This window comes from Rattus norvegicus, chromosome 2 (assembly GCF_021556685.1).
Source record: "Rattus norvegicus strain SHRSP/BbbUtx chromosome 2, alternate assembly SHRSP_T2T, whole genome shotgun sequence".
Classification (NCBI taxonomy): Eukaryota; Metazoa; Chordata; class Mammalia; order Rodentia; family Muridae; genus Rattus; species Rattus norvegicus.
Window position 1 is genome coordinate 44,645,405 of NC_141535.1, and position 17,136 is coordinate 44,662,540.

The 17,136-nt window shown below is 41.5% G+C and overlaps 1 long non-coding RNA gene across 3 annotated transcripts in view; it reads right to left on the reverse strand.

The window, feature by feature from the left end:
* Positions 1-17,136, reverse strand: part of LOC147996062 (uncharacterized) — a 151,920-nt gene that overhangs the window by 84,153 nt on the left and 50,631 nt on the right. The gene's annotated exons all lie outside the window — the stretch shown is intronic.

The window sequence follows — 17,136 nt, forward strand, 5'->3', positions numbered from 1 at the left end:
GGAAATGGGGCCCAAGGAAAGCCACTGTGGTTGACCCTGTCCTGCATGCTCCGTTTTGCTCAGCAAACGCCAAGGAAGGCAAATTTAAACTGACCCTGTGTATTTCATCCTGATGCTTTTCCCCTTCCTCAAGCAGGTTCAAATTCAAAATACACTTAATTTACAGGAAATTGAAAAATCAGTGTTTACCCCACATTTTGCAGGGGTTGTGCATACAAATATTTACTGGACATGAAAATTCAATATCCTAACACAAACCATCTGACTTCAGGAAATTGAATACACACGGTAACAAAAAGCAGGAGGAGATGTGCTGGGCGCATTCTCCGAGTTCCATGCTGGGAGCCCGGGCATGCTGTGGAGAGCAGGACTGGGTGGAGGTTGGCAGTGCTCAGGAGAAGCATGTGCTGGTTGCCCAGCTCTGTTTCTATAGTCCCACTCAAGCACAGAGAAAACACTGGTCTCCGACGTGAAGTGGGATTAAAAATAGAAAGTAAATGAATAACTTGCCTTTGAGATTTCCTGAGATGAACTTTGACTCTAGCCAAAAACGTGGTTGAGAAATCTTCCTTCTTAGCTAAAACAGGAGAATCGCTAAGCACAGTGATAAATCCAAGCCGTCACTGCACCGGCAGAAAGCTCTCTGCGCTTCCTGATAAGGCTAAGAGAGCCAACGGCCTGCGACGGTGTTTGTCAAGGTTCACATTCTGTTTGGTAGTGACTAACGATTCACTGAACAGCGGAATTCTAAAATGCAACCACTTCACTTCAAAAATAACAATAAATAATAATAATAATAATAATAATAATAATAATAACTTTAAGGTAAGAACCCAGACCACCTACCTCATCCTGTACCTGTGCTCTTTGATGTGTGCATATTCTTGATGAACCATAGCACTACAGGAAGGGCCTTCTGAAAACCCCTTGCAAGTTGCCCCCACACCCACACCCCACACCTGAAATTACCAAGAGAAACCCTTACTCTGAGTATAACTTCACCCCAAGCATATGTTTGTGTCCAGGTAGGAGTGGAGGATCCACCATAGGGAAACCCCAGAGCCCCAGTGCCTTGAGGCAGACGGTTGGTTTCCTCCCAGGGCCACAGAGGGAGTCTGAGGCTGCCCGTTTTCCTCTGTATAGGAATTTCTACATTCCTTGTAGGGACAAAGCCTCCTGTGTTAGTCTGTTAGGGTCCTGTAACAAAGCACCCCACACTGGGTTACTTAAAGATGTGTTTATTTTCATCCAACTTCTAGAAGCAGGAAGTCCAGGATGGCGCATCAGCCAGCTGCTCCTCTGAAGCCTTCGTCCTTGGTGTATGGCATCTACTTGCCTCTGCACATCTCTGTCTTGATTTCATTTGTAAAGCCACAAACTGGACTACACACAGACACCCTGATAGCCTTTGCAACGTTATTTTAACCTAATTATGTCTCTCCAAATAGAGCCACACACTAAGATGCTGGGAACAAGAACAGCAGTCATGAATTTGGGAGGAAAACAATGTAGTTCACAATACATTCTACCCAAGACCAGCAAACTTTTCCATTGGTTCAGCTGCCTCGCTGTATCTCTGGCTTCTTTTTCCTCCTCCTCCTCCTCCTCCTCCTCCTCTTCCTCCTCCTCCTCCTCCTCCTCTTCTTTTTCTTCTTTTCTTTTCTTTTTCTTCTTTTCTTTTTCTTTTTTCTTTTTTTCGGAGCTGGGGACCGAACCCAGGGCCTTGCGCTTGCTAGGCAAGCGCTCTACCACTGAGCTAAATCCCCAACCCCGTATCTCTGGCTTCTATGGAAAAGGTGATCTCTCTCTCTCTCTCTCTCTCTCTCTCTCTCTCTCTCTCTCTCTCACACACACACACACACACACACACACACACACACACACACTCACACTCATACTCACACTCTCATACTCTTTTCTCCGCTTCTGAAAGAACCATGAGAACTCTATAGTGGTGGAGTATGTTAAGAAGTTCTAGGGATCCCCCTGGACCCAGCATGACAAAAAAGAATGTCTAAGGTGTCTCCCTAAGCTTTCCAGCCCTGGTTATTCAATCAAACTTGAATCTACAGGTTACTATGAAGAGACCTTTTTTTTTTTCATATTGTGAACCCTGACAAGAGAAAAACAGCCAAGCTAACATGAGCATCTGACTTACAGAACCATGAGATGATCCTGTTGTTTAAAACATTTCAATCTATAGTGATTTTTACTGTATGAGAGCTAAGCCATAATTAGGAAACAGAGCACCTGCCTGGTATGTGTAAGGCCATATCACATATACATAGATAGATAGATAGATAGATAGATAGATAGATAGATAGATAGATAGATAGATAGATAGAAAGAATAAATCCATCTTCTTACTAAAGCACTATGTCCTGTTTAGAAATAAATTACTCCTCACATCAGCTGAAGACACAACTTTCTGAATGACAGTTGTAAATACACACCACTTACTAAGTATAACAGCAAACCAAAGTCATGTAAAGTCACAGATCATACCTCAGAATCAATAGCTGATACCCTAAACATGACACCATGTTCATGTACTCTTTGCCCTGGACTCTCCCCACAGGTAAGGGAGAGGTTACAAAACCTCAAATCATCACCATCACCATCATCACCACCACCACTACCACCACCATCATCATCATCTGCCCTATACGTGGATCTTGAAGCTGACCCCATAAGAAACTATTCAGATCTGCCTCATTGCTTTTTATGTGATCCTTTTGACCTCATATCCCCCTTGAAAATAATCCTGTCATGAACTCATTTTTTAAAGCACCAGTATAAAATAAAGGAAGTGAGAGTTTAGAAAAACCCATACCATCAAATAGATAAAAATAGCAATGAGGAAAAGAACAGTCGAGGCCTTAGGCAAGAGATTCCACAGAGAACAGTAGAACACAATCCTGTTTTGGTACCACAGCCCCAGGAGAGAGAATGTTCCAACACCGGGCACAGCCAGGCCTCTCTCAATACTCGATCTGTTTGTAACTTCAAAGAGCAGGGCTTACCTTGGCTTGAAGAGGCCTTAAAATAGGTAATAATCCCCCATAATTCTAAACACAGCCTCTTCTGAATATTATTCCCACACCCCTGCTCTCTGTCTCTGCTTGCCTGCTGGCCATGTCGTCTTCAGCCTTTCATGGGCACCTTAGACACCACCGGACGATGACTAAGCTATCCCTCTCCTCTCTAAAGCACAATACCTCTGGGCTTTTTCTTTAAAACAATCACTTGTTGGACATCTGCCTCATAGCTGGCTTGGCACTCACATGTATTTAAATTCCCAACTTTTTACAAATGTGAAACTTATATTAAAGACATTAAGTTGCCTTTTAAGACAAAAAACAACTTTCAGGGACTATTCTTGTCTCCTCTGGAAAGAAATCATTCCCTTTATGGAGAAAAGGATGCTAAACTCGAGCATTCCAAATCTGATGCTGACAACCATCTTGCCTAACAGGTATGGTAAGGGTGAAATGCTGAGAAAAGGTAGCCAAAGCCCGAGAAAATGAGAGACTGAGGGAGGGAGAGAGGAAAGGAGGAAAGGAAGGAGGGAGGGAGGAAGGGAGGGAGGGAGGGAGGGAGGGAAGGAGGAAAGAAAGAAAGAAGAAAGGGAGGAAGGGAACAAATGAGGGAGAGAGACAGGAAAGGAGGGAGAGAATAAGGAAGAGAGGGAGAGAATGAGGAAGAGAAGGAGAGAGAGAGAGGGAGGGAAGGAAACAGGGAGGGATGGCATGAGGGAGGAAGAATTAAATTCTGGATTGTTCCATTATTGCTTATGTTCTGGATGTAGTTTTCCCTTAAAGAAAATGAAAGCCCTGACCACATCTCCCTCGACTGTATCACCGCCCTACATGCAGTATGATTAACAAACTCGTGTGGGACTAAATTGAAGGTCTGCAGGGAGCCGTCGACTCAGTTAACAGGAAAGGTCTTGACAATATTCTCTTTGGCTCACACTTTGGAAAAAACACAAAAGATCAGATGCATTCTAAGAATAGCAGACGAACTGTCTCGGAGAAGGGGAGAACGATTCTTAGAGTTACATTTATTTTCCTTTAGGACATGAAATTCTTTTATCTTTTGTCCATACATATGGACTAAATTAAAATGAAAAGATTGCATTCCCTTATCCTGCAGTTTCGTAACGTCTTTCCCCAACATTGATCCCTGTTATTTTTAAATGTCAGTGTGGATACATATATATTCCTAAATGGATGTGAAATAATATGGAAACAATCATATCCTGAAAGAAACTGTTAAAGAGCTCAGAGTCAAAGCTTGCAATGAAGAGTAAGTGAAAGCCTTCAAAACTCTCAAGCCCTTTACTTTTACTCCTTAAAGAGACCAAAGCAGAAGCAACTGCATTGACTGCACCCTCCCTGATATGACATGTTATACAAGGCCCCAATTACAGCTCAAATAACCCCAATGTACTAATGAGTACATAGACTACAAAAAGAAAGAAAGAAGATGAAGATCATTAACCTGACCTGAAGAAGTATTCAATAGAACTAATAAACATTAATGAAATATTTATTGACAAACGTTTTGCTCAATCTTTTCTTTAGGATTTACCATAACTCAGTGTTTGTCCATATATCTTCAAAAGAGACGTTTTGACACTGGGGACATGGCTCTACAGGGGAACAAATGCTTCATATGCTCAAGGCCTGGGATCCAGTCCTCGGTACACACTACAGGAAGGTGGGGGCAGGAGGAAGGCAGGAAGGTGTTTTCAAGAGATGTTTACACAAATGCCCATTTCGTGTTTATACATTTGCAGGCATCCAGATTCCAAACTTTACCCAGTGACATTACAGCTCTATTAAAAATGGTAATGGTCCTTTATCAGTATAGCCATTGTAAATCTAAATGTCTGTATTCACATCGAAAGTTGTATGGCTGGCGGGACTGCTATTCCTCTTCCTTTTCTCGTCTGCTTCTACCACGTGGTGGAATCATAGGCAGACGCGGCGTAAGTGGCCAAGCGCTGGGAAATGGAGTCCAACTCTGTGTCAGAATGATGCACTCCGGTTTCTTCTGCTCTGTCTGCTTTGGATCATAGATCTGACAAGAGAAGGCTGAGGCCAGAAGCCGGGTCATCTGAACACTGCACGCAGCCCTACGTCCTCCCGGGAGGTTTCGTCATCATTCCATAAGCATTTCACAGTGACCCCACTAAAGCAAGAGGCCGTGCAGCGTGTTGATGAATGTGGATCCGAAGGAAAATAGACCCACGGCAGATGGGTTTCCCTAGATGTTTTTCTGCTGCTAACATACTCAGAGAGAGTGGCGTTTCTGCGAGCTAATACCCAGGTAGCTCGTCCTCTTCTGCTACCTGTTCCCCAGAATGTGTCCAGGTTTACGGCTTGAGTTGGACATCTAAGGTAGAGGCGGGAAGTCATGTCTTCAAACGTGCTAACATAGACTATCACACATCCCATTAGACCATGATAGATCTACCCACCAGATGGCTTGTGGCAATCAACACTCTGAGGACTCAGGTTTCTTCTCCTTGCCTCCGACCACATTTCAACTTCCTCCAGATTACTGACTAATTTGTGACACTGTGCTTTCAAGACGGAAAATGGGATCTTAATAGGCACCAGCATAGTAGAAAGACCACCATCTGCCTCTTTAAAAAGCAAATGGACTAAAGAGATTGTAATGGAAACAACTCCCGAACCCCCTAACTATAGCCCCTAACCCAGGCACTTTCTGGGAGGACTGGTGACAGAAGGGGACGTTCTTCCCCAGTATTAACTCACAGAAATGTCAAGCTCTCTGAGTGCTTTAATAGTAGAAAATTCTCTAGGGAAGCCCGCCCATCGTGGGTCTATTTTCCTTTGGATGTACATTCATCAACACCGTACACAGCCTCTCACTTTAGTGGTATGACTTTTGGTTTGGGGGGGGGGTGTTTGTTTGTTTGAGGGTGGTTTGTTGTTTGTTTTTTTAGTGAAGACTGTGGGATTCTTGTGGGATGATGATGGGGGTGTGCTAATAAAGGAAGCCTTCGGTGTCTCTGACGGAGTGCTCACATTTCTCACCCGCCTCCCCAAGTCTCTCTCTGTTCCTTGCCTGTAACGTAAGAATTACTTGGTAGATCATTTGCCTGGCATGCATGGGTTCAGTTCCCCAGAATCAAAGAAACCTGGGGAATATGTTTAAATGTAATATAATAAACATAATTCACTAAAGTCTCAGTCCAAGAGATTCAAGTTCAATTGCTCTTGGGAAGGTATTTTATTTTCTAGACATATACTTGCCAAATTCTATCTCATAACATGAAGTATACATACAGTTTTTACTTCCTTAAATCTTAAAATGCTACCTCTGTGACTCTTTAAATGATAAATATTATAAGCCATGGGTCAGTAGAATAGTTTCTACTGACACATCTGGATAATGTATGTAAAGGGAGAAATGTTTAATGTTTCATTTAATAACTTTAAATTTTAAAAAAATATACTCAAAGAGAATAATCCAGATATGCACCAGTGAATTGTTTCCTTGGGAGAAATAAAACCTTGAAATTATTTTTTAAAGAGAAATAATGGTGACTACATAAAATAATCATAAAGCATTTAGAATTATTAGTGCAAATAATTTGCAATTACTTATTCTTTGTAACATTTAATCCCCAGTATTATACAAAGACATATGCATATTTGTGACTCCATCCACCTATACCCTCTGGTCCCCTATAATCCCACCGAACAGCACTGGAGAGCAAGGCCCCCTGATATGTACAACCAAGATGATCTGATTTAATCTTTCTTTTTCTTATTCTTTGACATCCTTTAGCCTAAGCCAAAGGTCCCACACAACTATTTTAATAGTTTTTCTTGTTTATGGGAGCATGATAAAAATCATAGGGGCTATTTGTCCTGCTGCCCGGTGATGACGATTAGGTGGTCAGGGTTAATAGACAGTGACCCAGAAGATGAGAAACTGGTAAGGGAAGTGGTTAGGGTGTTGACTTTATTGCTGGCCAAACATGAGAAACTAACTAGCCTCCAGCCTCAACACTGGGTCAAGGCAACCTTTAAGCAAGCAGGAGGGCAACATCTGAAAGCACTTGCACACTGAAGATCATTAGTTGAAGTTCTCAAACATCACAGATAGGGAAGAGAACATACAGGGAATGCAGCCATATTTAAGGTTCCTTCATTTATATCCCTACCAATTCCACTCACATACCAAGTCTGTTCTTCTCAAAACCCCTTGTGATTCCTGTCCGAGCTTCTACTTAGTGTCTCTTTCTTCAGTTGCCACTAGGTTGAGTACAGAGAAATAAAAGGTCTGACTTCTGTCCTGCTGGTAACTTGGAAAGGCTAGGAATTCTTTTGAAATCAGATTGAACTATTTCAATATCATGTGGACACTGAGCAGAAGAAAGTGAGGACTGCCATATAAATTCTATACAGAGAAACCTTTTTACACAGGAAGTCATCAAGGATTTTTAAACCTATTTAAAGGGAAAGGAGTCAATTCACAAAGAAAATCAGCAGATCTAGCAACCTTAATATGATTGTACCTGAATACATCCAAACATGTAATCGAACTTCAAAGAGAAGGGGATGGGTGACTCCACAGATGTCACTGGAGACCTTTATAACCCTCTGTTAGAAATGGACAAATCCAGCAAGCAGGAAAGGAGTAAGGACACAACTGAATTCCTCATCTTTGACCAACTGGATGTCTGCAGGCTACTTCCTCCGTCAACAAGATATATCTTCTTCTCAAGCAGACATGAAGCATTCGCCAAGCTAGGCAGCAGTCTGTACCATTGAACACAGCAACAAGTCTACAAGAATAAAAATCATGCAATGTCTGCCCACCTGCCACAGTGAAATTAAACTAGTAATAATTAAGAGAAGAACAATTAGAAAACTCTCTAAAGGCAAGGGGCTCAAACATAATTTCCAAATAAAACATGAGTCAAAACTTACATACTTGGAGCTTTGCAGGGAGAGGGTCATATGGAAACCTACTACAACTTCTTAAGATATGTATAATATATACATTATTATACATATATATAATTATATATACTATGTAAAAGAAACATTATAATTATATATACATGTATAGTATATTATATAATACAATACACATAGTATATATACTATATATATATAATAAACATACATATACAGATAAAAAAGAAATCTAAATGGAGTCACCAAATAGTAGGGGAGACAATGACCCAGCTAGACATCTTCCATCACCAAGTGAAACCTCCAATACCAGAAATGGGTTAAATCTAATTGAGTTGCTGGTCAAAGCAGCCCCATGAAAGCCCCCAAACAACATTTTGAAATGTAACTAACATAATAAAACTATAGCCAGGCTAGAGAAAAAATAAGGTAAAACAAAAATTATTACATCAGAGCTGGGCATACAGTTCACTAATAGGGCACTAGCACAAAGCCCTGTTTTCAATAAAATTAACATCAGAAATGAAAGATAGGATGTACTAAGACCCTGTAGGCATGAAGAGGATGGTGTACTACAAGCAATTTTATGCTCACAAATCTGATAACCTATGTGAAAAGGATCAATTCCTTGAGACAAACAATCTACCAATATTCATAAAAGAAGAAATGGATGGTCAAAAGTTCTATCTATTCAAGAAATTAAATCACTTATTAATATTTTCCAAAACAAAAATATCAGATTCATATGGGGCCAGTTATAAATTCTGCCAAAAATTTAAGGCCTTTTTTCCAACTCTATTCATCTTCTTAATAGACAGAAAATGTGAACATGCTTTTTAAGCCACTTTACACTGCAGTCACTAGAGCTATAAAAGAAAAACTAAAATCCAGTTATTGTTCATGAACATAAATGCAAAATCCTCAACAATATCAGCAACTTGAATCCCACACTGCACAAGTGTTATATACAACAGCCAAGTAAGCTCTAATCTGGGTGTGCAACGTGAGCGTGGTATTGAAAAGTCAATGAATACAGGCTGAGGAAGAAACACGCTGGATCCCATCAAAACAGCAAAAACAACAACAACAACAAAAGAACACTTGGCAGAATCCGATAATCATTCGCAATAAGAACTCAAAAACTAGAATGAAAATGGACTTGGTAAAGAAAAATAGTTATTCCATACCAAAAACAAACAAACAAAAAAATACAAGAACAAAAGGCAAACAGAACTATAGCAGTATCATACTTAGTGGCATGAAACTAGAAACCTTCCCAGGAGTTCAGCAAGGATGTCCTCTCTCACACCTTTTTTTCAGCATTATACTAAATCTCTCATCTCACTAACACTAAGACAAGAAACTGAAGTAAAGTGTGTGTTCAGACTGCCGAGTCCAGAATAAAGCAGATAAAATCATCTGTATAGAAAATCCAAAAGAACTGACTCATACGAGGAAGAGGAGGAGTGGGAGAGAAGGGGGGAAGAAGTACAAGGAGGGAAGAGAGACCAGTAGACAGGGGAGGAGCGGGAAGGGAGAGAAAGGAGGGGAGAGGAGATTGTGGTTGTACAACTACTTCTAGAGCTAAGTGGCTATGTAGAAAAAGTTTCAGAATTCAAAGGCAGTACACAAAAGTCACCCATACACAAAAGGAATTTGAAATTTAACATGCAATGATATTTACACTGTAGCCCAAAGTGAAAGCATAGCATACCTATAAGAGAAAAACTACAAAATTCTGATTATAAATAAATAAATAAATAAATAAATAAATAAATAAATAAATAAATAAAAGAACTAAGTTAATGGAGGGGTCTCCATCCACAGTCATGACCAGGAAGATACTATGCTGTTGGGATGTTGTTTCTTTGCAAATTTGCAATGAAATTACAACCAAAATCCCATCCAGTTAGTCCCTGAGTACTTTCAAAGTGTTTCTAACATTTCTACGGCATGGAAAAGAACCTAGAAGAGTCAACACGATGTTGAAATGAACAGCAGACGCTTCCTGACTCCAAGCCTCACTATCAGCTGGCTGGCATTAAAAGCCCAGAAAGAGACCTGTGAAAAACAGCTAGCACAGAGAAAGATTGCTACAGAGAAGGACTTCTTAGAGGCTGTAAATAAGGTCATCAAGTCGTACGCAAAATTCAGTGCTACTCCCCGCTACATGACATACAACTGAGCCCCAGAGGCTTTGACTGAAGGAACTTCCTGTGCGTTCATAACTTACTACCACCTCACACAAATAAAAGACTTAAAAACTGAAAAAAAATGGCTTTTGACAAAGGAGCAAAGGCAATAGCTTTATAAATCACATTTTGCTCAAAGAAATCCAAAACAATAGATCTCTATGTGTAAAATAATCATTGATGGCAATGCTGAGGATGGTAAATCTAAACGCAGATCTTCCATTTTTCATAAACATATGAATATATACATATATTCAAAATGAATCATGGCCATATACATGAAATGCAAAAGACAGACTCCAAAAAATAACAGGAAAAAAATCTAGAATCTGTGTGTTTAACTATGACTTTGAGATATAATATCAAATACATAATCCATAAAAGGAAGGACTGAAGAACTAAACTTAAATTCAAAACCATTCAAGCTGGACACACACACACAAAAAGTAAATGCAAAAGGAAATGTTTTAAAGGCTGGAGAAATGGCCCAATGGATAATGAGCGCACCATCATATACTTTTGGGGGAGAGGAATTTGGAATTTGTTACCAGGGTCTAGTGAAATGATTCACCAGGTAAAGGAAGTCGCTACAAAAGCATAGTGACCAGAATTATGTCTTCAGGACCATGGCGAAAGGAGAGAATGACTTCTGAAAGTTGTATTTTGCCAGGCTTAGAACAATACATCTTTGATCCTAGTACATAGGAGAGAGACTCAGGAAGATCTCTGAATTCTGGGCCAGCTTAGTCTATAGAGTGAGTTCCAGGCAAGCCAAGGCTACCCAGTGAGACCCCCATCTCAAAGGAAAGGAAGAAATTGTGTTCTGCTGCCCACATACTTTCTTTGGCATGAGTTGGCCTTCATGTACATACACATACCACACATATACATGCACAGTGATAATAAATAAAATAAAAGTCTAAAATTCAGTATCCTAACTGCCTTAGACCCCTAGGGAGCTGCATCTTGTGTGAATTCATGCCTTCATTTCTTTTGCATGTGGTATACATATGTGTAGGATGATGAATGGAAAGAATGTTACCTGTTCAGTATAACAGTCCTGTTTGTAACACACAAATATATGTGTATATACTGTAGATGTGCATACATACACATATGTATATATGTGTGTATAAATGTAACCTGTTCAATCCTTATAATGCTTACAATGCATGTGTGTGCTCAGGGATGACCTAATGAACTAATTGGTATGCTCTTCCCCGGGGAAAAGCACCTCTCCTGTCCCCAGCTCTCCTCAGTTGCCTTTAGTTCTTTGTGTAGGGTTGAGGCCTCCTGGGCTCTCCTTGTCTGGTCTGGCACATTCTTTGGTCTCATCTTTGTTCAATTCACATTTGAGAAGTCATGTAAGTGAAACTGTATGGGTGTAGCCTCTGATATTACTAAAGAACACAATCTCCTGCTCCCTGGCTCTCATAACCTTACTGGACCTTCTTCTGCAATGTAGAACCTACTTCTTATGGATTTCAACATAGACTGAAAACCAGTTCTCTAGGACTCCAGCACCAAATTGGGACTTCTGAGACATCCAGTCTCATGATCTAAACAACATTTTTGAACTACTTGAACCATAGTCTAAGCCACTCTAGTAAATCACATATATATCAAATCCTTCATCAGTTGGAGGAGTGTGTGTGTGTGTGTGTGTGTGTGTGTGTGTGTGTGTGTGTGTGTGTGTCAGCTTCTTAAGAATTATTGATTCTTAGGCCAGTGCTGGGAGTGTACACCTTTAATTCCAACACCCAGGAGACAGAAGCATGTGGATCACTAAGTTTAAGGTCAGTCTCAACTACAGAGCAGGTTCCAAGATGGTCGAGTTACACAGAGAAACTCTGTCTCAAATAAAAAAAAAAAAAGGATGAGGAAGAGGAGGAGGATTGCTGGTTCTTTTTGCCTTTATTCTCTGGCTTCCTACGAAAGCTCCAGACACCACAGGCATTGTCGTTGCTGTCATTGTTGTTGTTGTTGTTGTTGTTGTTGTTGTTGTTGTTGTTGTTGTTTTAAGATGGGAAAGAAAGGAACAGTTTTAAAGGGCCTTGGTTACAATACCTCTTCTCCCTCAACCCATTCCCATCAAGGGAAACCATCCACTGCAGGCTACCCCTTATATCTTCCCCTTCAGTTCCTTCACGTACTGTTTGTCAGAACTGGATTGAATGGAAACCCTGACAAACCACTGATCCTGGCATCAGACAATTGCCAGGCTCCAGTGGTTTAACTGTGTCTTACATAAGAATAATGATCCCCAGATCAATCTGCTCTACTCTGCCTACTCCCTAAATAAACCTGTGCTGTGGGGGTTGGGGACACGGCTTTATTTAGGCAATAAACAAATGACAGCCTCATGCTATGTTAGAAGTCTGAACTACATTTGGATGCTGTTGCAGAGACAGATCACAGAGGTCTTGGTGATGCCTGGTTCTTTCTCCTTGCTTCCCAGCCTCCTCCCCATCTTTCTTATAAACATGCACATACATAACCACAGACGGAGAAAGAGCCAAGAAGCATCTGATCATCACCTGGACCAAGAGATCGCTGGGAGAAGGCTGCTCCTCAGTCATCACATGATCCATAGGCAGAATCTCCTGGGAGGGTCCCTTTCAGCTCTGCACTGTGCTGGAAATGGCACAGCTCTTCCCCCCGACCACACACACACACACACACACACACACACACACACACACACACACACACACAGACCCTCTGTAACTTCAAGCACCTTCCCTTGGCCAGGAAGTTAGCTGTGGCTTCACGTCAAGCCCCTGCACAAACAGAAGCCTCTTAGAAACAGGGGAACCCATCTGACTCATCACACCCATCCTAACAGAAATATTTACATTCAGACCAGCAGGAGCTAACAACCGTTCAGCTGGTAGAAACCGTGGTTTTTTCCTACCAGTGTTTTTGCAGTTACTAAAGATCATCTACAGCCAATGGGTACAGAAACAGTCCATTCAGTGTTAGGAATTCCTGCAGGCAGAACGCTATTTGCCCAAGGGAACTACATTCACCAGAATCCCAAGAACTCCAGAACCCCCTGCAAAATCTGTCACTTTAAAGTGTGGGGGAGGGGAACAGATGAACACTAAGCTTCCAACCATGTCACATGGGTTGTCATTTGTGAATGCCATGCACATTAAAGGTGAATCATGAATGAGAAATTGTTTTGCTATAAAAGCTGACCACAAAGACTTCACCAAATAAACAGTTTTTATTGAAAGAATCCATGTGCTTTAGCCCCCTTTGCTGACATCATCTTCCGGAAATGATGCAACGTGACTCATTAGCATAGAACGACTCATGTTCCAAACAGAGTGGCTTGCACTGGGGAACCTGTTCCCCAGCAGAGTAGCCTTATCTCTCAGGGCCCAGAAGCCAGGCTGGGTGATGTCAGTGTCCTTTACCATTGCTGTCCTTATCTAATTGGATTTTGCTTGACAACCACATTAGATCACTTCCATTCTACAAAGGTCATGGCCTACTTCACTTGCTCTGCTTTTACCAGAGCTGTTCCATATATTCCCCCTCCCAGGAGGCCATAGCACTTCTGTGGGGTTTTTGTTTTTGTTTTTTGGGGTTTTTTTATTGCTCACTGTTATCCACTGCAATAACAGTGCATGTCCTAAAAAGTCATGTTGCCCTGTCATTGAGACCCACTCCTTCCAAATCCTAAAAACTGGATGCCTCATCAGGAAAATTTCTTTTCTAATCTATGAGAATTATACAGAATAGAACCTCCTCCAGTCAGTCTGGGAAGTAGCTGAGCTGGTGGAGTGCTTGCCTGGCAAGCACACAGCGCTGAATTCAGTCCCAAGCACTGCAAAACCCAGGCACGGCCAAACACTGTGATCCCAGCACTCTGGAGGTGGAGGCAGGAGAGGCAGAAGGCCAAGGTCATCCTTGAATACACAGCAAGTTCAAGCCAGTCTGAGATATCTGAGAATCAATATCAAATGAAGAAAGAATAAAGGAAAGTGTTTGTATTAATAAAACTCAGAAGGCAGGGATGAAGCAAATGCTGGAGAAGGAATACCAGCTGAGAGGATGGTGACAGCATCCGTTACGTGTGACATATACTTCACTAAGCAGCTGGCATGTATTAACAGTTCAGTACAACCAGCCCATGACACAAGGACTTCTCAGGAAGCCCAGTGGTGCAGATGACAATACAGAGAACTAGGGAGTCCAGCAGACCCATCAGCCAACCTCCTCCCCGCCTGGATTACAGCAAAGTCCGCTCTTGTAGTATACTAGGTTATGAGTGAAGACCTCTGGCAGCTATGTCCTTTGTCCTGTGTGTTTTCAGTTCTCAAAACAAATGAAATATGCTTGTCTGCCTCTGAGCCTAGGGCTTGCCCTGCTGACTTACGTTTGCCAATGAGATGCAAACAAATGTAAGGAACTGGCCCGTTTATTGGTATCTGTGACCCAAAAAGTCATGTTCGGTGGGAAATTTAAAATGTAGTATTACTTGGAGTCTTTTTTTTTAGTATAAAATAGAGTTTACTCAGGGCATGGGGGAGGGAGTTAAGAGAGTAGTAGGGCAGAGAGAGACAGAGAAAGAGAGAAGCAGAGAAATAGAAGAGTAAAGGAGGAAAGAAGGAGAAGAGAGGCTGGCCATGAGCACATGGAGAGAAGGGGGGGAGGGGAATGGGGAGAGAGGGGACAAAGAGGGAAGAGAGCAAGAGCAAGAGAGCAAGAGCAAGAGCTACTTGGAATCTTTTATTTTTGGTTGTGAGCTTAGCCTTTAAGAGCTGAGCCATCTCTCCACCCCAGACTTGGAGTCTTATATGTCAGAAGTGAGAAGAAATCGCAGTAAAAGATTACCCTAAATCCAACAGAGTGTTCTTGTCTAAGACAGGCCACAGAGAAGACCAAGGAAGAGAGATGCAAAGGAATTATGCTGCTATGAGCCAAGGACACATGGAGATAGCAGCCTAGCAGAGACACAGGAAAACTCTTCTCTGGACTGTTCAGAGGGATTGTGGGTCTACTGACACCTTGATTTTAGACTTGATGCTTGGGAAAAATATGTTCCTCTTGTTTTAAGGCACTGTGTTTGTAGCATTTTGCTATGGCAGGCCTAAGAAGTTCACCCACATCCTTCCATCCCTTAGAGAAAAACTTCCTTCAGGTAGTTGTTGAGCCCGCATTTGGGGAGCATCTAGTGACCAAGAACTGAACCACAGGCAGCCTGGTCACAGGGTTCTGGTGCTAAAGGTGCATGCTAGCATTGCTCACTAGAACATGTGTGTTCTAGCATGAGTGAAGCAAGGAACCACCACGAAGAGGGACCAACTCAAGGGAAAAAAAGAACAGTAGTGACTGGGCTGTGGGCAGGAGGACTACTGTGAGTTTCAGGCCAGTTACATACAGAGCTCCAGGTCAACCAGAGCTGCATAGCAAGACCCTGTATAAAAGGAAGAAAGCACAGTATCATTATCTACAATGAGGTGATAGAAGTCAGAAGAAATCTGAAATGCTTGCCTATATAATATAAAGAAAGCACATATGTGAGATCTATTACTGATCCAGTCCTTAAAATACCTCCTTAAATAGGTCCACCTCTCTGTTTTATCTTTAACATCAGGTCATTCTTGCTCTAGCTCCGGCATAAAGTCACCCACATAAAGGGCTTCAGGAGAGGTTCTACGAGACTGTGTCATGGGAGCAGTGTGACCTGCCCCTCTGCAGTTCGCCAGATGTTAACACCAAACCATGTTGTTAAAGCTAAGTGACCTAAGCAAGTGACTAAGCTTCTAGAAAATGCCATCCCTTCATCAGTAAAATATACATTATAACAGTTCCTACCATAAAGTAAAAAATGCTTAGACACATACACACACACACACACAGGAACACATACACTATACCTAAACACACACATTTATACATACATACACATGAACACATATACACATATACACATACATACACCCTCACACACACTCACACATACACACACACACATAACATATATAAGCACACATATACTATACCTAAACACACACATTTATACACACATACACATAAACACATATACACATATACACATACATACACCCTCAAACACACACACACACACACACACACACACACGCTGCACATACAGCAAATAATACATGTTCCGCAAACATTATCACTCTTCCTTTTAAAGATTGTTGTTGGAATGTATTGTAATTAGTTGACCAGTAATATAAACTTCTACAGTCCTAAAAATAAAAAATATTTATGTGTATTAAAGTTTGTCCCTTTGACACTTTCCTGCATGTGTGCAGTGAGTTCCAATGATTCTCAGACTCCTACCTCTCGTGTCCCCACTCCCAGCCCAGTAAAGTCCTCTTCCTTATAGAGCTCTTTTCTAGACTCATGTTTTCTTTTGAGACCCAATGTGTTTAACTAAGGCAAAGTATTTCTATCCTGACAGATTCACCAAATCTGTGTGTGTGTGTCTGTTTGTGTGTGTGTGTGTCTGTGTGTGTGTCTGTTTGTGTGTCTGTGTGTGTGTGTCTGTGTGTATGTGTGTGTGTCTGTGTGTCTGTGTGTCTGTGTGTGTGTCTGTGTGTGTGTGTCTGTGTGTGTGTCTGTGTGTGTGTGTCTGTGTGTGTGTCTGTGTGTGTGTGTCTGTGTGTGTGTCTGTGTGTGTGTGTCTGTGTGTGTGTCTGTGTGTGTGTCTGTGTGTGTGTCTGTGTGTGTATGTGTGTGTGTCTGTGTGTATGTGTGTCTGTGTGTGTGTCTGTGTGTGTGTGTGTGTGTGCGGTGTACATGTATATACATATATGTATATGTTTAAAACCTAATGGATTTCTTCATCCACTCTACACCTGTAGCACACTTTTGTAGATGAATTTGCCAGTTAATCTTCCCAGATCACCCACCCTCTCATGTGACTGAGTCACTCAACCGTACTTAGTGGCTCCACACTAACTCTGAAATTTCCCCACCCACCACTTTATCTTTCATTT